The following is a 20423-nucleotide window of genomic DNA, read 5'->3' on the forward strand; positions in this document are numbered from 1 at the left end:
GATTTTTTCTTAAAAGTTCTTATTTTCTAAAAAGAATTTTCAATAAAAAATAACATTATATTCAACGATAATCCAAAATCTTGGTCCACAGGAATGCTATCAACATCAGCGGGGCATCGTGCAGTCGACGGAGTGGGGGCGGGGTTGGTCTGTAGGAGGAGAGGGAGGGAAGGGGGGGGGGGGGGTTATCCTGTCACAAATAGCATACAAACAAATAAGGAGGCCTTTAAATGGGAGTATGTATTCAGATTGAGTTAGAATGGCCAATGAATCTTTAACAAAGTAGGAGCAGTAGCTAGTGGGAGGCAGAAGCAGACACCCCTACCTGCCACACCCTTGCACATCACCTTCCACCTTTGGCTTAAAGATTGGTTGAGGTGCAAAGAGCAACTTAACATTGTTAATTAGATAATAATCTACAATAATATATAAAGACATTTATTTGAGTTGTCTTACTGCCAAATGGCAGCCACACCAGCATTGCTAATAGTACTGTAATTATCTATAAAAAAAAAATGAACAGTAACTCATGTGTTCTATAAAATTACATCATCTTGAATCATTTTATTACAACAACAATCATCGGACTATGCAACGACCCCTGAGGTAATGCCGCCAACTATGAACGGAACAGTAGCGGGACAATACAACCAAATCTAAGTTAAGTCTTACACTTCATAAGGATTTACTATTTTCTAATCCAGGATTAAATGAAGTAAGTTTGAGGCCAGATATGTGTACTAAAATATATACATTCCTGTGATGTTCATTAAGAATATATTACAAAATATATACATCACAAAAACAGTTTTTGTTCTTAATAAACATTGCTGTACATCACACAAGAAATTATAGCAATCATCAAATGGAAATATTTATACAGATTAAACACACACCTGTTTGATTTGATAAAATCTCTGCAAATTTGGAAAGAAATCTTATTAACAAAAAGAAAAGAATAAAATTTCTTCAATACACCAATGCACTTTTTCATACAGCCACAATTCAAGTAGATTCAAACTTTTGAAGAAGACATATATGAAATAAAAGTAATAATATCAACAGTTTCGATTCTTCGATCAGCAACCACTGGTTTGAGACCAAAACTGGAGAAGCCAGTGCATCAAAATAATAATGACTTGTATTCAATGGTAGCTGTGAATAACATTTTGTTCCACAAGACACTATCTCCCCTTGATAATAAAAAGAAAGTATCTGGTTATATATTTAAAGTACATATATTTCCTTTGTGTCATGCTAATGGGCAACCAGTAAAGAAAACAAATCTAAAAATTGCCAAAACTAGCGTGTTGTAGTTAAGAGAGGGGAAGGGAGTGGGAAGGGTCGAATTTGTGTGCGTATGTATAGTCGTCACTTGACAGGTTGCGTACACTAGTGTCAAAATAAAAAGAGGAGACATCAAAACATGTTTTCTAGCAATTACCCAAAGCTCCCTAACGAAAAAATTCGATGTTCACGTTCCCTGTCAAATTTAGGGGGAAAAGGGGACCTTAGAGGTGGGAGAATAAGGGCTTCTTCTTATCCCTGCTCATCTGAGCCATCGCAGCGATACGCAGGTCTTCACTCTGTAGCATAGTCATGTTAAGAAGCTTCTGCAAGAGAAAAGAAAACAATCAGTAGTTGGTTCCATCTTGCACTGACACATCTCTTACTCTACACATGGAACAAACAAACTAAATTACTAACCATGTAATCAAGCCCTTCTTGCACGGAATGATCCCGCGCATAGATGAGCGACATCTTGGTGTTCTGCACTGCAACAGGGGACTTGCTGGCGATCGTCTCGGCCATGTCCAGCGCACCGCTCATCATGCTGCGAAAATTCTGATTGGTTGAGAAATCTCATTACATAGGTTATTTCATTTCAAACTTCTGTTTCAGTGTTTACTTTATATTTCATTTCTTTTCAAACTTGGGCTGCTGCTAATGACAATGACAATGACAACAACAAAAATAAACATTCTTAAATCATTCACTTTATTCCAAAAAGTCTAATTTCAAGATCATATTTGAACTATATGGTGTTGTGTACCTAAATTTGAATAAACTAGGTTGAATAAATTTTGCATATCATCATACATAAAAAGCTACTTTCGTTGTGCTGTCCTTTGCACTATAGCTAATAAATGAAGGGCTGAAGCATGTCTTTTTCCATGGTACATTATGACTCACTGTTGTAAGACATGACGCAGCAAACAGTTGGGAAAAGTAGCCAAGTGAGAAAGAGAAATTACTTGAAGTAAAGGATAAAACTAAGAAAGAAATAGAACTAATCTTAAAAGTGATTTTTATTTTTCAGAGCCATACAAACCTGAGTCCTTTAATTATTATTATTATTATTATTACTAGCCAAGCTACAACCCTAGTTGGAAAAGCAAGCTACTATAAGCCCAAGGGCTCCAATAGGGAAAAATAGCCTAGTGAGGAAAGGAAATAAATAAATGATGAGGGCAAATTAACAATAAATCATTCTAAAAACAGTAACAACGTCAAAACAGATATGTCCTATATAAACTATAAAAAGACTCATGTCAGCCTGGTCAACATAAAAGCATTTGCTCCAACTTTGAACTTTTGAAGTTCTACTGATTCAACTACCCGATTAGGAAGATCATTCCACAACTTGGTAACGGCTGGAATAAAACTTCTAGAATACTGTGTAGTATTGAGCCTCATGATGGAGAAGGCCTGGCTATTAGAATTAACTGCATACCTAGTATTACGAACAGGATAGAATTGTCCAGGGAGAAGTGAATGTAAAGGATGGTCAAAGTTATGAAAAATCTTATGCAACATTCAGCATAATGAACTAATTGAATGACGGTGCCAAAGATTAATATCTAGATAAGGAATAAGAAATTTAATAAGAGATTGTTTCTGCACGAGTTAGAACTGGTCGTTGAAGTTGGATAATCGGCCTCAATCTAACTAGGATGGTGCGGGGCGAGAACCTCCGCCACCTCTCCAGTCAGAGAAGACTCATATTTGACCTTTCAACCCAAGACTTAAGGGGATGATGGTTGAGGAGAAAAGAGCTGCATCAAAGCATCAAGTTTGTATTGCCATGAAAAATACAAATCACTTTGAAAGTCTTTATTTATTCCTACATGACATAAAAACCTCCGTCCTTTGATTAGGGAGACTGGGGACAACCAGACTCAACCTCCTTCTTCTGCTTGAGAGGACCTCCGATTTCCCTTACACTGAGGGGAGCCACCGCATCCTTCATCACTGGTGTCACTATGGATTCTCGGGACAGTTAAATGCACAGTTGGCTCTTAACTCCATCCAAAAGTTGTGTAAAGTTTAGACTTCAGCATCTGGTTACCTCATGACTACTGACTTGTCTTTGTCAGTAAGATGCCATATACATAGCGGGGCAGGCATGACAAACTAGATCCGGCTTTGTTGAGATTCTGAAATAGTCTACTATTTTCAGTGATGTCACGATTAAAGCTGTACCATAGATAGATAGACAGACATTACAAAGAATGGTTGTAAGTGTTAGTTGTAACATTTTCAATTTGATTTTCTGGACAGTGTGAAGCAGTGCGTTTTACTGAGATAATAGCTGTATGATTTCTAGTATAACCTTTGCACATAAGGAAAATCTTACCTGTAGAATTAAATAGCTTGTTGGGTCGCCTTGCCCAAATCTAAATCAAGGGCTGGTGCCCAGAGTTGATATTACTTTGATTTTTTCTTTGAATTTCCTAGGACCAATAACGTAGTGCAGCTGGAGTGGTGTCAGTGTCCCGAGCAATCAGTCAGCGTGTTATGTCCAGCAGCAGTCCACTATCCACTACATAATTATTTTTGCCTAGACCCAGGAAAGATCGACCTTTGGGTATGGCCTCGTCTTCGGCCAAGGGTCATAAGACCAAGAGAAGTCTTAGAAGAGATTTGATTGTTAGTGACATGTTTACTGACATCAGATCCCTGTAGATCCGACTGGCAGCGCAAGAGAATCTTGGGTCGTCGCCATCATGTCTCGTTGCCACTGGGGTCACATCCACAGTGACCACCGGTGCCCCTACTACGTCGCCAACTTGGTCAAATGTCAAAGATTTGGCAATGCCCATGACTAGAGAGGGTTCAGATTGAACTCCAGCCTCCTCCAGGGTTCATGACAGCAATCCCACCTGTACCAGGTTTCTGGGAGTTTCCTATTTGGTGTGGACCTCTTCCCTACAAACCTGTTTTCTGGCAACTAATCCATTCAGTCTGCTAGAAACTCCTACAGGTGTGTTAGGGAGTCAGTTCCTGGATGTCCAGGCAGAGCCAGGCTGACCTGAAATGGTACCAGCTGCTACTGCAGAGACAGATGTTGCCAACGGGGCCATTCCTAAACGTAGACGACATGCCAAGGTTGCAGACATACAAGTAATGAAGCCTTCAACCAAGAGTCGAACAGGGAAGATTCCGGTAGTGATTTCTCTGGCGACAACTCTAGCTCCTGCTTCAGTGTCAGTTCAGCTGACAGCGTCTCTGTTGAGAATGCCTCCAGTCAGACCTCCCTCTGTTTAACTTGGTCAAGGCCCTTGACTCTTGGAAGAGCCCCAAGCATGGGGTCTTCCGGTCAGAAACTGGCCAAAGTTTCACCCGATTCCTCAGGGATTTTGAGGCCTACTGTGCAAGTAGGTATACTACAAGAAGCTCTGGTCAGTGGCCTGCTGAGCCTGGAAGGTACCTGATGGTGGAGATCAAGTAGTCTTTAACTAAGACCTACCTGTGAATGAAGGATCCCCTCCTCAACTGGTACCGAGGAGCCTAAGAGAGACGTGATTCTGGGAGGAGAGCTCATTTCAGCAGCACCACTTGGACGAACTACAGAAAATCTATGCTGTGCAGTTGGCCTCCTTATACAAGTCAGCATAACCTAGATGGGAAGAGGCTGAGGTGAAAGCTCCTCAAAACTGTCCCCAGTGAAGTGGTGACTTGGCTAGAGCAATCCTACACCAGCCATTGCTAGGCCCTAGCTTGGGTGGAGAGAGGGGGTAGGACATTGTCAGTGCCCCTTGCCTCTGCCATTCATGAGCAACATGTAAACCATCAATGTCACTGCCTATCATCAGGCCACTTGCCAAGATGTCCTACACCTGCTGGGTGTCCTCAATGAGGCAACTTGTCAGTGGAGCCAGAAGCCAGAGAAATTAGTCATTAGTCTTGTTGAACAGTCATTGCACCGCTCGTATGCCAACGGGGTTGCCATGGCTGCCTCCCAGTGTTCACCTGCTCCTGTGCAAGCCCAACCATGCATACCTCCTAGATCTATCCCAAAGCCTGCACCTGCACCTCAGGAAGTGCTCCTGCTACCATCGCACACCCAGGACCTGTCTCCTCAGTTCCAGAGAAGGAACTGCACTTGCCGCGAGAAACTAGGCCACACAGTAAATACGTGAAGCAGATACCTGGACCTGTGCTTATGCTGTGGCTCAGCTAGACACCAATGTCATGCAGTATGGGTAACAGATGCCCTAAGTATAGGTCACCCATCCAAAAGTTGACTACTGCCCACAGCCCTGGGAAGGAAACAACTGCTGTCCAGACTCCTAGGTGGAGGGCAGTACCTATTAGGGTTATCCTGACCCGGTTATCCTGCTCTGATTTGACCAGTAGCAGGGAGAGTTGAAGTGGGAGTGAATCCAGTACTTTTTCTTGGACAGTTGAGAAAAGTAAAATATCAAAGGCCAAGTATTCCACTAGTAACGAGGTGTACCATAGGGCGTTAAACACCAGACCTTCGGTGTACAAAATGGGGCTACATTGAAGGAGGGTGAGTGCTAGGAAGCTTACATCTAGTAATCCAGTGGCAGCCTCGGAAATTTTGATTTCTGGAGTTATCCCACAACTTGAATAGGTCATTGTGCATCCAATGAATCTTTCAGGACTGGCCAGTCATGACCTGTCTCTGACACTGTCCAAAGCTTCTCCTACTAACTCTTACAAGGAAGAGGCAGAAACTTAGGCTGTACTGTAAACCATTCGTAGGGTTAACCTGGCGTAGTTGATGCCTGTCCCACTCATGGTTGTCCCAGTGACCTTGTCTGAGGTTCCGTCCAAAGCGGTGGATGCTCTCATTGACTCTGAAGCCGAGGTCAAACCTGGCAGATTCTGTATTTTGATTTCAAGTATTTCACAACCCTTGACCTAGTACATGGTTCCTACCAGTTACCATTAGTAGAAAACAGGAAAGAGTACAAATCTTTCTCTGCCACTTCTGTACACTGGCAATTCAGAAGTTCATCATTGGGACTGAAGAATGTACCTGCAGTGTTCCACAGAGAAATGCAGAGTATTCTACAGGAGTTCCTGAAGACCAAGATGATTGCTTACATTGATAACATCTTAATCCTCAAGGAGTCTTTCGAGGAACATCTGAAACTGGTAGTATGAATTTTGGCTACTCCAGAAGCCCAAGCTCAAAATAAAACCCAGGAAGTGTAATCAGGTTCAGGCAGAGGTTAAATATCTTGAATGTTCTGGCATGGGTAAGCTACCAGAATACATTGAGAGAGTGGAGGACTTCCCTAATCCTACTACTGTGCATGAGCTACAAGGATTCCTGGATTCCAACGGGAGTTCATCCCGACGTGCTCACAGATAGCCAACCCATTATGCACAAAGACTGGAGGACAGAAATCCCATGGGACCAGGAAACTGATATGGACAGCAGTGATGGAATGAATCTCTGAGCCCCTGAAGGAACTGATCAAGGAGGACATTACGTTGTCGTACCCTGACTACTCTGCTGATGCTAAACCCATGGAGTTGTTTGTTGACGTTTCAGGTGAGGGTGTAGTGTTTGTCTGTGCTGGGAATCTTTGGAGCATCCAACAGAGCATTAGGTGATAGCTTATGACTTCATGACCTTCCTTGACTACGAGACCCATCACTCTCCCATTGAGCACGAGTTGGCCGCTCTGTGATGGGGAATGAAAACCTTCAGGGCCTTCTTCTATTGCTAGGTCTTTGTGATCCATTCTGATTGCCATACTCTGATGTATCTAAGAGACCTAAAGATAGTGGACATTCGTCTAACATCGACACTTTGGTTAAACACTGTAGATTTGAGAACAAAGCCTTCAGAAGAATATTGGGAGTTAAATGGTAGGACAGGATTAGAAATGAAACTATAAGAGATTACCTAAGTGCCATATGTGGATGAGATCATGATGAGGGTTAGATGGAGATGGTTTGGGCATGCTTTTTGCACTCCCCAAGAGAGATTAATTCACCAAACATTCAGCTGGCCTCCACAAGGCACTAGAAGATTTGGAAGACCCAGGCCTACATGAATGAGGACTATAAAGCTCAAATTAGGAGATGATGAATGGAGAAGTATTCAATTAAAAGCTCAAGATAGAGACGACTGGTGAAATCTAACCGAGGTCCTTTGCGTCAAAAGGTGTAGGACACGATGACTGTCCGCGTGGTCAGAATGCCACCACAGGAGACTGCTTGTCCTACTGGCCTGAATATTGAATCTTCAATTTCCAAGTTGCCTACTAAACTGACACTACAGGTACCAGTGACCTGTTGAGATACTAACACTACAGAGTTATTGGGTCCTTTGACTGGCCAGATAGTACTACTTTAGATCCCTCTCTGGTTATGGTTTAATTTTCCTTTGTCTATACATATGCCAAATAGTCTTCCCTATTCTTTACACATTCTCTTCTTTCCTCATACACCTAATAACACTGAGATAACCAAACAATTCTTCTTTACTCAGGGCCAGTTAACTCCTCCACTGTAAATGTTCAATGGTTACTTTCCTCTTAATAAGGGTAGAAGAGACCCTTTATCTGATAAGCAACTCTTTTAAGAGAAGGACACTCTGGGATCAAACGATTGTTCTCTATTCTTGGATGGTGCCATAGCCTCTGTACCATGGTCTTCACTGTCTAGGGTTAGAATTCTCTTGCTTATGGGTACACTCAGGTGCACTTTTCTATGTTTCCTTATTTCCTTTCCTCACTGGGTTATTTTCCCTGTTGTAGCCCTTGGGCTTATAGCATTCTGCTTTTCCAACTAAGGTTGTAGCTTTGCTAGCAATAATCACAATAACAAGGGAGTCCGAAGTCGTCCAGATTTTCTCATAATCTTTGGAGCTAACCATGAACCGCTGGATGGGAGGGTCAGGTGTTGCACCAGACTCTCAGCTGAAGGGAGCCAAGCTCCGGAATGCCTTAGTTCAGCATTTTCTGAAAGACGTCGGTCGACTAGGCTTCAAACTGGACAAGCGTAGCAGGAACCGGATTAAGGCTATTTGCCACTTCTAAGTTACTGAACCTGGAAATCTGGGATCATTCTAATCTCAGTGTATGCATCTTCAGTTTCTTTCTGGAGTGTACTTTAACCCTCTGATCGAAAGCTGTAATTACGTTCCTCCAACGGATGTAATTCTGGGGCATAAGACAGAGGTGGAAGCTTGTGCGCCTGAAGCTGAGGACTTGACCACTCTTAATCCTGAGGTACCAGAGGATTGTTCTGTAATCCTGTACGCGACTGAAAAGACACCTTGTCAGTTCAATTGTAAGTGTTTCAACACCAGGAAATCTTATATTGTGGCCTTGTTGATACAGGGGCACAGGCTGCCTTGTTAAGGAGTCCATACTCAGCCAGCTTGGCATAGAGTATCATGTACTGTCTGGAAAACAGTTAGAGGGGTTGACTGGTGCCTGTACCAGCATTCTATGCTACATACACTTAAAGGTAAAGTGTCCCTTTGTGTGGAAACATCCACTGTTTGGTTATGCAGTGATAGCTGCCAGAGACATTAACTTTTGTTTTGCCTTTGCCAGAAATCTGCTGGACGCAGTCTACCTGATCCTGGATTCGCCCCAAGAACAGTTGGTGTAGGACCACAGTACTGTTCTTCAAATTTCCCTCAAGGTACAGTCTCACCGCTGCATACCGAGACCACTGTCATGAAGGTGACTGACCCTGAACCTGACCATGTAGTGTTGGGGAATGCTCTTCTGTCCTTTAGTCAGGTGGTTAAGATCTAAACAGATTATTGACAAATCCAATCTGTCATTAAAATGATCTACCCCAGAGTTCCTGCATCTCAGGTTCCACGCTCATTATCTGCCATATATAGATGTTGGTCTGACCTGGAGGTGCACCAGGGTCTGCTAGTGAAACAAGAGCCCAAATAGCTCAGCAGTACCTGGAGTCAACTTCAATTTCCTGATAGACCTGGTTGCAGACACACCTGCAAAATGCTCACTAGGTAAAATGATTGCAATGCTCCGTCAACGCGTTTGGCACAAATCCTCGATTAGTGTAATCAGGGATATGTACTGAACGTGTTGAAAATGTCAGAATTTTAAGATCTCGCGGAAGGTTGTTGCCGCCGCCAACTTTGAAAATAGTGACCTCTTCTCTTTTTGAATTGGTCACTATGGACCTTGTGAGTCTCCCAACTAGTACTGGTTTTATTGGGTGTCTGATGGTAGTCGACCACTGTGACGGTAGTACCCATAAGGGAATATGAGGAGCAGCATGATATGCCAAGCACATGAAGATTGAGTTTTTCTGGTTATTTTGCATGTTCCAGTCCAGATATTGACTGACAACAGCCCTGAGTTTATTTCCCAAGAATTTATTTAGTTGTTGGAGCAGTACAATGTTGTACAAGTGAAATCAACTCCATATAAAGCCTCTAGTAATGGAACAGTGGAATGACTAAATCGTACTGTTGTCAAGTTACTGAGGGTGATTTCTGGGGAATCTCGTAAATGGGACTGGTATTTATCCAGAGCCATTCTCAGCTACAACCATTCCCATCAATCTAAGATTGGCTGTACTCCAGCTGAGAACATACTGAAGGCTGCTCACAATGTTGATAGCATCAAATTGCTTTCAGCAGCAACGAGAGAGCCATGGGCTGAAGGACATCCTTGGTACAAACCGTTTAAGGAGGGTTCCTCAGATTCTTCAGAAGGTGCACTTGTTGAGACACCTTCTGAAGAATAAGATCACCCCTAGGTTTGAGATGGTATTCCGTGTTACTAAGCTACAAGAGAATAAGATCACCTATGAGCATAAGGAACTGACCGATGGTGAACTAGTAAGGGCTCCCCATATCACTAAAAGCATGGTTAGAGATTATTATTATTATTATTATTATTATTACTATCCAAGCTACAACCCTAATTGGAAAAGCAAGATGCTATAAGCCCAGGGGCTCCAATAGGGAAAAATAGCCCAGTGAGGAAAGGAAATAAGGAAATAAATAACTGAAGAGAACAAATTAACAGTAAATCATTCTAAAAAAAGTAACAACGTCATAACAGATATGTCATATTTAAACTATTAACAACGTCAAAAACAAATATGTCATAAATAAACTATAAAAAAAGACTCATGTCCGCCTGGTCAACAAAAAAGCATTTGCTCCAACTTTGAACTTTTGAAGTTCTACTGATTCAACAACCCGATTGGGAAGATCATTCCACAACTTGGTAACAGCTGGAATAAAACTTCTAGAGTACTGCGTAGTATTGAGTCTTATGATGGAAAAGGCCTGGCTATTAGAATTAACTGCCAGCCTAGTATTACGAACAGGATAGAATTGTCCAGGGAGATCTGAATGTAAAGGATGGTCAGAGTTATGAAAAATCTTATGCAACATGCATAAGGAACTAATTGAACGACGGTGCCAGAGATTAATATCTAGATCAGGAATAAGAAATTTAATAGACCGTAAGTTTCTGTCCAACAAATTAAGATGAGAATCAGCAGCTGAAGACCAGACAGGAGAACAATACTCAAAACAAGGTAGAATAAAAGAATTAAAACACTTCTTCAGAATAGATTGATCACCAAATATCTTAAAAGACTTTCTCAATAAGCCAATTTTTTGTGCAATTGAAGAAGACACAGACCTTATATGTTTCTCAAAAGTAAATTTGCTGTCAAGAATCACACCTAAAATTTTGAAAGAGTCATACAAATTTAAAGAAACATCATCAATACTGAGATCCGGATGTTGAGGAGCCACCGTCCTTGACCTACTTACAATCATACTTTGAGTTTTGTTAGGATTCAACTTCATACCCCATAACTTGCACCATGCACTAATTTTAGCTAAATCTCTATTAAGGGATTCACCAACCCCAGGTCTACATTCAGGGGATGGAATTGATGCAAAGAGAGTAGCATCATCTGCATATGCAACAAGCTTATTTTCTAGGCCAAACCACATGTCATGTGTATGTAGTATGAAAAGTAATGGGCCAAGAACACTATCTCTATCTCTGGAGGCCCTTTCTCTTGTATCCGGCAACAGAGACTCCGGATAGTTGAGGGATTGTTGACACTAGCCCAACTCCGTCTGATATCTCGGATAGTTCTGACTCCATTTGTCATGGTAACCAGTTTGGTGTGGCTGCTGTAGTTGCATCATATCTTTTGACTCAAGATCCTAACAAATCCCATAGGCATAGGAAAAGTTATAGTCCTACAAGAAGTCTTACTAAGCCCAAGCCCATCCTCAAATCAGTTAAGACTTATGAGTGAAAGAGGACATTGAATGCTTGTTTATATCCACCTGAAGATTTTAATGAAACCCCTATATTAAAGCTGGAAATAGTTCAGGATTTTATGGTCCTCCAACTGTGGGAGATCAGTTCCACTGAAATGGGTGACACACCAAAATGTGGACTCCTAAATTGGTGGTTCACTTTCCTAAGCCAGAAGTTCCAGCACCTTGTTTCTTAACCTCCTCTTTCCAGGAGGAAGATGTTTTTCCTACCAAGCAAGTTTGGAATTTTGGGAAGCATCCAGTATTTTGCTGTTGGAACAACCTTCTAATGGTTCCAAGATTTCCAGCAGACTTATCTAGACCTACTAGTGTAGAAAGCCCTCTTTCTGACATAGCAGTGTCCACTCATCCAGATTATGGCTTCCCCAGTTTTTTACAGCCTTATTTTGAGGATCGACGGTTGCCCAAGAGTTCCGTTTCATGTGAATTTAGTCTCCCTTGGACTACATCCAAAGGTTCAGTTTTTTACTTGCCTCTACTACAACCTCGCCTTAGAGTGGAGAACTCATCTCACTTTAAATCAGAATGAATCTGCGGATAAGGAATTGTCTTCCACTCCTGAGCTTCCTTAGAATTCTGACCCTTTCCAGCATTCCAATGGAAGCCTGAAACACAGGTCAGATCTTCAGGTTGAAGTGGAGCAGTCTGGTTTACCTAATATGGTCATGACAGCTCCTTTTGGGTCTTCTCGAACAGAGCTACCTCCTAAACCAACTTCTGACTTCTCAGGGCTTTAATCCTTTTCTTCCGAGTCGACATCAGAGATCATAGTTAACTTGCAAGTACAAGTTTCTCTGCGAGGTTATCAACCAGTTAAAGTCACCCAGTCTTAATCTGGAGAGTAGCCGTCTTAGCTTATTTCTATTGCCGAGAAAGATCGATACTGCTCACCAGCAAATCACTGAATTCCATCGTGTTCAGAGACAGAATTTTGAGACTCGGAAGAAGCATATAAAATCTATAAGTACAGAAGTTTTTTTTATTTTAAAATGTTATTTTCATTAGTAAAATAAATTTTTGAATATACTTACCCAGTGATCATATAAGCTGTCAGCTCTGCTGCCCGACAGAAAAACCTAAGGACAAAATACGCCAGCGATCGCTATACAGGTAGGGGGTGTACATCAACAGCGCCATCTGTCGAGCAGGTACTCAAGTACTCCAAGTAAACACAGAACCAATTTTCTCCTCGGTCCACTGGGTCTCTATTGGGGAGGAAGGGAGGGTCCTTTAATATATGATCACCGGGTAAGTATATTCAAAAATTTATTTTACTAATGAAAATAACATTTTTCAATATTAAACTTAGCCGGTGATCATATAAGCTGATTCACACCCAGGGGGGTGGGTAGAGACCAGCATTATATGTTTACATTTAAGAGCTAAGTATTTTGTATTTCATTTTAGCAGTTATTCAAAATAACAAACATAAAATAAATAAGTACCTGGTAAGGAAGTCGACTTGAACAATTACTCTGCCTTTTTAAGTACGTCTTCCTTACTGAGCCTCGCGATCCTCATAGGATGCTGAGCGACTCCTAGGAGCTGAAGTATGAAGGGTTGCAACCCATACTAAAGGACCTCATCAAAACCTCTAATCTAGGCGCTTCTCAAGAAAAGAATTTGACCACCCGCCAAATCAACCAGGATGCGAAAGGCTTCTTAGCCTTCCGGACAACCCAAAAACAACAATAAAAAACATTTCAAGAGAAAGATTAAAAAGGTTATGGGATTAGGGGAATGTAGTGGTTGAGCCCTCACCCACTACTGCACTCGCTGCTACGAATGGTCCCAGGGTGTAGCAGTTCTCGTAAAGAGACTGGACATCTTTAAGATAAAATGACGCGAACACTGACTTGCTTCTCCAATAGGTTGCGTCCATTATACTCTGCAGAGATCTGTTTTGTTTGAAGGCTACTGAAGTTGCGACAGCTCTAACTTCATGTGTCCTTACCTTCAGCAAAGCATGGTCTTCCTCATTCAGATGGGAATGAGCTTCTCGAATCAAAAGTCTGATATAATAGGAAACTGCATTCTTCGACATAGGTAAAGAAGGTTTCTTAATAGCGCACCATAAAGCTTCTGACTGTCCTCGTAAAGGTTTAGTTCGTCTCAAATAGTACTTAAGAGCTCTAACAGGGCATAAGACTCTTTCTCGTTCATTTCCGACCAAATTAGAAAGGCTTGGAATATCGAACGATTTAGGCCAAGGACGAGAAGGAAGTTCGTTTTTGGCTAGAAAACCAAGCTGTAAGGAACATGTAGCCATTTCAGATGAAAATCCGATGTTCCTGCTGAAGGCGTGTATCTCACTGACTCTTTTAGCTGTTGCTAAGCAGACGAGGAAAAGAGTCTTCAAAGTGAGATCTTTAAAGGAGGCTGATTGTAGTGGCTCGAACCTTTCTGACATAAGGAATCTTAGTACCACGTCTAAATTCCAACCTGGTGTAGCCAAACAACGCTCCTTCGAGGTCTCAAAAGACTTAAGGAGGTCCTGAAGATCTTTGTTGTTGGAAAGATCTAAGCCTCTGTGACGGAAGACTGCTGCCAACATGCTTCTGTAACCCCTGATCGTGGGAGCTGAAAGAGATCTTTCCTTCCTTAGGTATAAAAGGAAGTCAGCTATCTGAGTTACAGAGGTACTGGTTGAGGATACTGATACCGACTTGCACCAGCTTTGGAAGACTTCCCACTTCGACTGGTAGACTTTAAGAGTGGATGTCCTCCTTGCTCTAGCAATCGCTCTGGCTGCCTCCTTCGAAAAGCCTCTAGCTCTCGAGAGTCTTTCGATAGTCTGAAGGCAGTCAGACGAAGAGCGTGGAGGCTTGGGTGTACCTTCTTTACGTGTGGCTGACGCAGAAGGTCCACTCTTAGAGGAAGTGTTCTGGGAACGTCCACTAGCCATTGCAGTACCTCGGTGAACCATTCTCTCGCGGGCCAGAGGGGAGCAACCAACGTCAACCTTGTCCCTTCGTGAGAGGCGAACTTCTGCAGTACTCTGTTGACAATCTTGAACGGGGGGAATGCATAAAGGTCTAGATGGGACCAATCCAGAAGAAAGGCATCTATATGAACTGCTGCTGGGTCCGGGATCGGCGAGCAATAAATTGGGAGCCTCTTGGTCATCGAGGTTGCAAATAGATCTATGGTAGGTTGGCCCCACAAGGCCCATAGTCTCTTGCATACATTCTTGTGAAGGGTCCATTCTGTTGGGATAATTTGACCCTTCCGGCTGAGGCGGTCTGCCATGACATTCATGTTGCCTTGAATGAACCTCGTTACTAGAGACAGGTTTAGATCTCTTGACCAGGTGAGGAGGTCCCTTGCGATCTCGTACAACGTCATCGAATGAGTCCCTCCTTGCTTGGAGATGTACGCCAAGGCTGTGGTGTTGTCGGAGTTCACCTCCACCACCTTGCCTAGAAGGAGGGACTTGAAGCTTCTCAAGGCCAGATGAACTGCCAGTAGCTCCTTGCAGTTGATATGTAACGTTCTTTGATCCGCGTTCCACGTGCCCGAGCATTCCCGACCGTCTAATCTCGCACCCCAGCCCGTGTCCGATGCGTCCGAGAAGAGAACGTGGTTGGGGGTCTGAACAGCCAGGGGCAGACCCTCTCTGAGGTGAATGTTGTCCTTCCACCAAGTCAGTGAAGACTTCATCTTCTCGAAAATAGGGATCGAGACCGCTTCTAGCGTCTTGTCCTTTCTCCAGTGAACAGCTAGGTGAAATTGAAGGGGTCGGAGGTGCAGTCTCCCTAACGCAATGAACTGGTCCAGTGATGAAAGCGTCCCTATAAGACTCATCCACTGTCTGACTGAACATCGGTCCTTCTTTAGCATGTTCTGGATGCATTCTTGGGCTTGACTGATTCTGAGGGCCGACGGAAAAGCCCGAAAAGCTTGACTCTGAATCTCCATTCCTAGGTACACTATAGTTTGGGATGGGACGAGTTGGGACTTTTCCATATTGACCAGGAGACCCAATTCCTTGGTCAGATCCAGAGTCCACTTTAGATTCTCCAGACAGCGACGACTTGACGAAGCTCTTAGAAGCCAGTCGTCCAAATAGAGGGAGGCTCTGATGTCTGCTAAATGCAGGAATTTGGCAATATTCCTCATCAGTTTCGTAAAAACAAGAGGCGCCGTGCTTAGGCCAAAACACAGGGCTTGAAATTGGTATACAACCTTCCCGTAAACGAACCTTAGAAAAGGTTGGGAATCTGGGTGGATGGGGACGTGAAAGTAAGCGTCCTTGAGGTCTAAAGAGACCATCCAGTCTTCCTTCCTGACCGATGCTAGAACCGACTTTGTCGTCTCCATGGCGAACGTCTGCTTTGTGACAAAGACATTCAGAGCACTGACGTCTAGCACCGGTCTCCACCCTCCTGTCTTCTTCACGACTAAGAAGAGACGGTTGTAAAAGCCCGGGGATTGATGGTCCCGGACTTTGACTACCGCTCCCTTTTGTAGTAAGAGAGACACCTCTTGCTGCAAAGCTAGTCTCTTGTCCTCCTCTCTGTACCTGGGAGAGAGGTCGATGGGAGTTGTTGCTAGAGGGGGCTTGCGCAAGAATGGAATCTTGTACCCCTCTCTGAGTAACTTCACAGATTGTGCATCTGCGCCCCTGTTCTCCCAGGCCTGCCAGTAGTTCTTGAGCCTGGCTCCCACTGCTGTCTGAAGAAGGTGGCAGTCAGACTCTGCCTCTAAAGGACTTGGAACCTTTCTTCTTGCTCCCACGTTGACCTTCGGCACGAGCACCTCCTCTGCTGGAGGCTCTGCCACGAAAGAGCGGAATGAACCTTGACGCTGGAGTATCCATCCTGGGTCTAGGCACGGAGGGCAAAGGGGTGGCTTTGCGTGCGGATGACGCAACCAGGTCATGTGTGTCTTTTTGAATCAAGGAGGCAGCAATCTCCTTGATCAACTCCTCAGGGAAGAGGCACTTCGAGAGAGGAGCAAACATAAGCTCCGATCTTTGACATGGGGTTACTCCAGCTGACAAGAAGGAGCAAAGGTGTTCCCGTTTCTTGAGGACCCCGGAAACGAAAGAAGCCGCAAGCTCACTAGAACCGTCCCGTATGGCTTTGTCCATGCAGGACATTATGAGCATGGAAGTTTCCTTGTCAGAAGGGGAGGTCTTCCTGCTCAACGCTCCCAAACACCAGTCCAAAAAGTTAAAAACTTCGAACGCTCTGAAGACTCCTTTCATCAGATGGTCTAAATCCGAAGGAGTCCAACAAATCTTGGAGCGTCTCATGGCCAGCCTGCGGGGAGAGTCTACAAGACTTGAGAAGTCGCCCTGGGCAGAGGCAGGAACTCCCAAGCCGAGAACTTCTCCCGTGGCATACCAGACGCTAGATCTGGAAGCAAGCTTGGCAGGGGGAAACATGAAAGCTGTCTTCCCAAGTTGCTTTTTGGACTGCAACCAATCTCCCAGCACTCTTAAAGCTCTCTTGGACGAGCGGGCGAGGACGAGCTTCGTAAAGGCAGGTGCGGATGACTGCGTGCCTAAAGCGAACTCAGAGGGAGGAGAGCGTGGTGCTGCAGACACAAACTGATCAGGATACAAATCCTTGAACAGTGCAAGCACTTTCCTAAAGTCCAAGGAGGGAGGCGTGGTCTTGGGTTCGTCGATGTCCGTGTGCGGGTCGTCAAGATGTGCAGCGTCGTCATCATCAGAGAGTCCATCGTCTGAATGTTGAGGAGGAAGCGGCAAAGGAGTAGGAATAAGCTGGTCGGCTGAGTCCGGCAGCAGGGGTGCATGCGTGACTGCACTGGACGCAACGTCATGGAACTGTTGGTCAGTTTGTGAGCTGGCAACAACCATAGCTGTGCGGGGACGCAAAGCGTCTACTCCTGACTGTCTAGTCTGCTGCGGGCGAGTAGCGGTAACCACAGTGGGTTGCGGAGGTTGACGCACAGCGTCAAAACAAAGCAACTTAACTCCACCCTCCTGTTGTTGTGGTAACTCGCGAACGTCAACGGAGGGTTCCGTGCGTCGGTGAACGTCAACATGCGGCTGGCAGGGTACACTGCGCATGGGTGGCGGGACTCTCACAGCTGGAGTGCAGGAGAAGGTAGCCTCAGCGTCTACTGGACGCACAACCGTGGTTGGTTGTAGGCTAACGGGTGCAGCGTCAACCTTCTCCGCACGAAACTCCTGCATAAAAGATGCTAACTGTGTCTGCATAGACTGTAGCAAAGACCACTTAGGGTCTACAGCAGCAGGTGCGGCAACAGACGGTGTTACTGCCTGTTGCGGTACCACTTTGCCTCTCTTAGGAGGTGTGCAGTCATCGGAAGACTGCAGCGAGTCCGAACTGACCCAGTGGCTACAACTGGGCCGTTGGACTTGCGCGGAAGGGACCTTGCGTTTGAGAGGCCGTGAGACCTTGGTCCATCGTTTCTGGCGTGAAACCTCTTCCGCAGACGAGGAATGAACGGGCTCTCTCGTCTTCTTGTGGGTGGGGCGATCTTGGCAAGATACGTCCGAAACCACGGAGGGAACGTCTGTCCGCTGATTAAAGCCTGTCGAACCCTTTGGTCGTACGACATTGCTTCTCCCCTGGGCTTGGGAGCTTGCAAGAGGTCCCGGACTGGGAGGACGACAGGCACGAACAGACGCACCCTCATGCGCAACACTAACACTTTTCACAGCACTACCACTCACTTCACTACCCACTGCACTCTTACCCTTCAACTCCCTGACGTCTGCCATGAGTTGGTTACGGTCACTCGCCAATGACTCGACTCTCTCACCCAGAGCCTGGATGGCACGCATCATATCTGCCATCGAAGGTTGTTGAGTGCTAGAAGGGGGATCAGGAGTAACCACTACAGGGGAAGGAATAGGTTGTGGGGCATGGGGAGAGGAAAAATCAACTGAGCGAGACGAACTCCTCCTGACTCTATCTCTCTCTAGCCTACGTGAATATTTCAGGAATTCGAGAAAATCAAATTCCGAAAGCCCAACGCATTCCTCACATCGATCTTCCAATTGACAGGTTTTACCCCGACAATTGGAACAAATGGTGTGCGGATCGATAGAGGCCTTCGGAAGACACCTTGAACAGTCCCTAGCACTACACTTCCTGTATTTGGGGACTTGAGAAAGGTCAGACATCTTGAATTAGTCAAAGGGGGAATTCAAAATCTATCCAAGTCGTCAACAAATAATCCAAAATTCAATCAAAGAATGCAAGGAAGTATTGAAGATAACCTCTGCAAAGCGAAAGCTAATAACTAGAAATGAGTACTTCACCAAAAACTGTGAAAATCAATCCAGTAAGCAACAGCGTATTTAGTAGGTCTTGCCGGTGGCACGACAGAGAAAATTGGTTCTGTGTTTACTTGGAGTACTTGAGTACCTGCTCGACAGATGGCGCTGTTGATGTACACCCCCTACCTGTATAGCGATCGCTGGCGTATTTTGTCCTTAGGTTTTTCTGTCGGGCAGCAGAGCTGACAGCTTATATGATCACCGGCTAAGTTTAATATTGAAAAATCTTTTTTTTTTTTTGGTATATTAATTTTTTGGAACCGATACTTGAAGGCTGAGATAAAGGGCAGGTCACGTGAGGAAAAGACTGTTAGAGGAACTATTTGATGTACTCTGTCACGTTTAGAATAGAGAATTGAGTCTGAAGGTCCAGTGATTAGGTACATGAGTACTGTATGTTGATTGTATTTCCTGTATTTGACTGGAAAAAACTTTGTAAAGTCTATGATGACAAATTAATTTTCATTTCATGTACTGTACATATTCATTTCCTTTTATCATCCTATCATCCCAATGTAATTTTTTCTTCTGTAACACAATACTACAAACTGCAATGGTGTGAAAGTTTACCATTTTATGCCCAGGGTGTTGTGCTAGTCATAGGGAGATTTCTCTGAAGCTATTTCTATGGAATTCCAGAAGGCATTCCATTCCTGTGGAACACAAAACGAATCAGAGGGACTCCTAAGTGGTCTGGCGTGGGGATTGACAAACTGATAGATAATAGGAAAAATTCACACGCTGAAGTTAATGAAAGATAGTGTAATTTACCGTTATACTCCAATTTATAAATAAAAGCAATAATGTACCAGAAATCCAGTTAGCTTTAGCATTAATATTCATCAACTTTGAAACTGCAACTTTTGAAGGATTATCAAATGAAAATGGCTCCATCTGCTCTGGTATTTTCCCTCGATGGTTTGTGGCTTGGCACTTTCCCCTTCAAAATTAATTCCCTTAAAGGTACTGTAAAACAGTTGACCTGAAATGAAATGGTTTTTCCAGATCTTGAAGTGCTCAGAAAGTGACAAAGAAACACAGAGATCCTGGTTATTGGATTTGACTTGAGAGTAAAACCCAGTTAACGTTCCTTTGCATTACCACTAGAAAAGTGATCACACTTTCTGTGAAAAAATTCAAATTGATATTGGCATGACCAACAATGCTTAAGACCAGAGTCCATCATCTTGGATCCCAACACAGGTTTTATGCTCTGATCTGAAGCTTGAAGAAATGTTTTTCACATAATTATGTGGAGAAAAAGATATTACGATGACTATAAACCTTGGTCAATAGCCAAGTGTCATTGGACTCTTGACTCAACCCTTAGAACTTGGCAACAGGTAATATCATTTTCATAAGGATTTGAGATATTTCTTAAAATGCTACCTTTATAATACTTTTCCAATCGACATTCAGAACACGGGGATGCCTGTGAACGGCATGCCTGCTACAAAAGGCAAAGAGGGAGTGAAGATCTACAACCGGCTTCGACACGAAGCAGTTGCAGCGTCTATCCTTCCCTTGCCAAACACTAAGTCCCTGCTTCCATTTCGTTTTCATCCATCA

General features: G+C 43.9%; 1 pseudogene; it reads right to left on the reverse strand.

Moving 5' to 3' along the window:
* Positions 1 to 551: 551 nt before the first annotated feature.
* Positions 552 to 20423, reverse strand: part of LOC137643803 (delta(3,5)-Delta(2,4)-dienoyl-CoA isomerase, mitochondrial-like) — an 83680-nt pseudogene continuing 63808 nt past the window's right edge.

Source organism: Palaemon carinicauda, chromosome 7, assembly GCF_036898095.1.
Source record: "Palaemon carinicauda isolate YSFRI2023 chromosome 7, ASM3689809v2, whole genome shotgun sequence".
Lineage (NCBI taxonomy): Eukaryota > Metazoa > Arthropoda > Malacostraca > Decapoda > Palaemonidae > Palaemon > Palaemon carinicauda.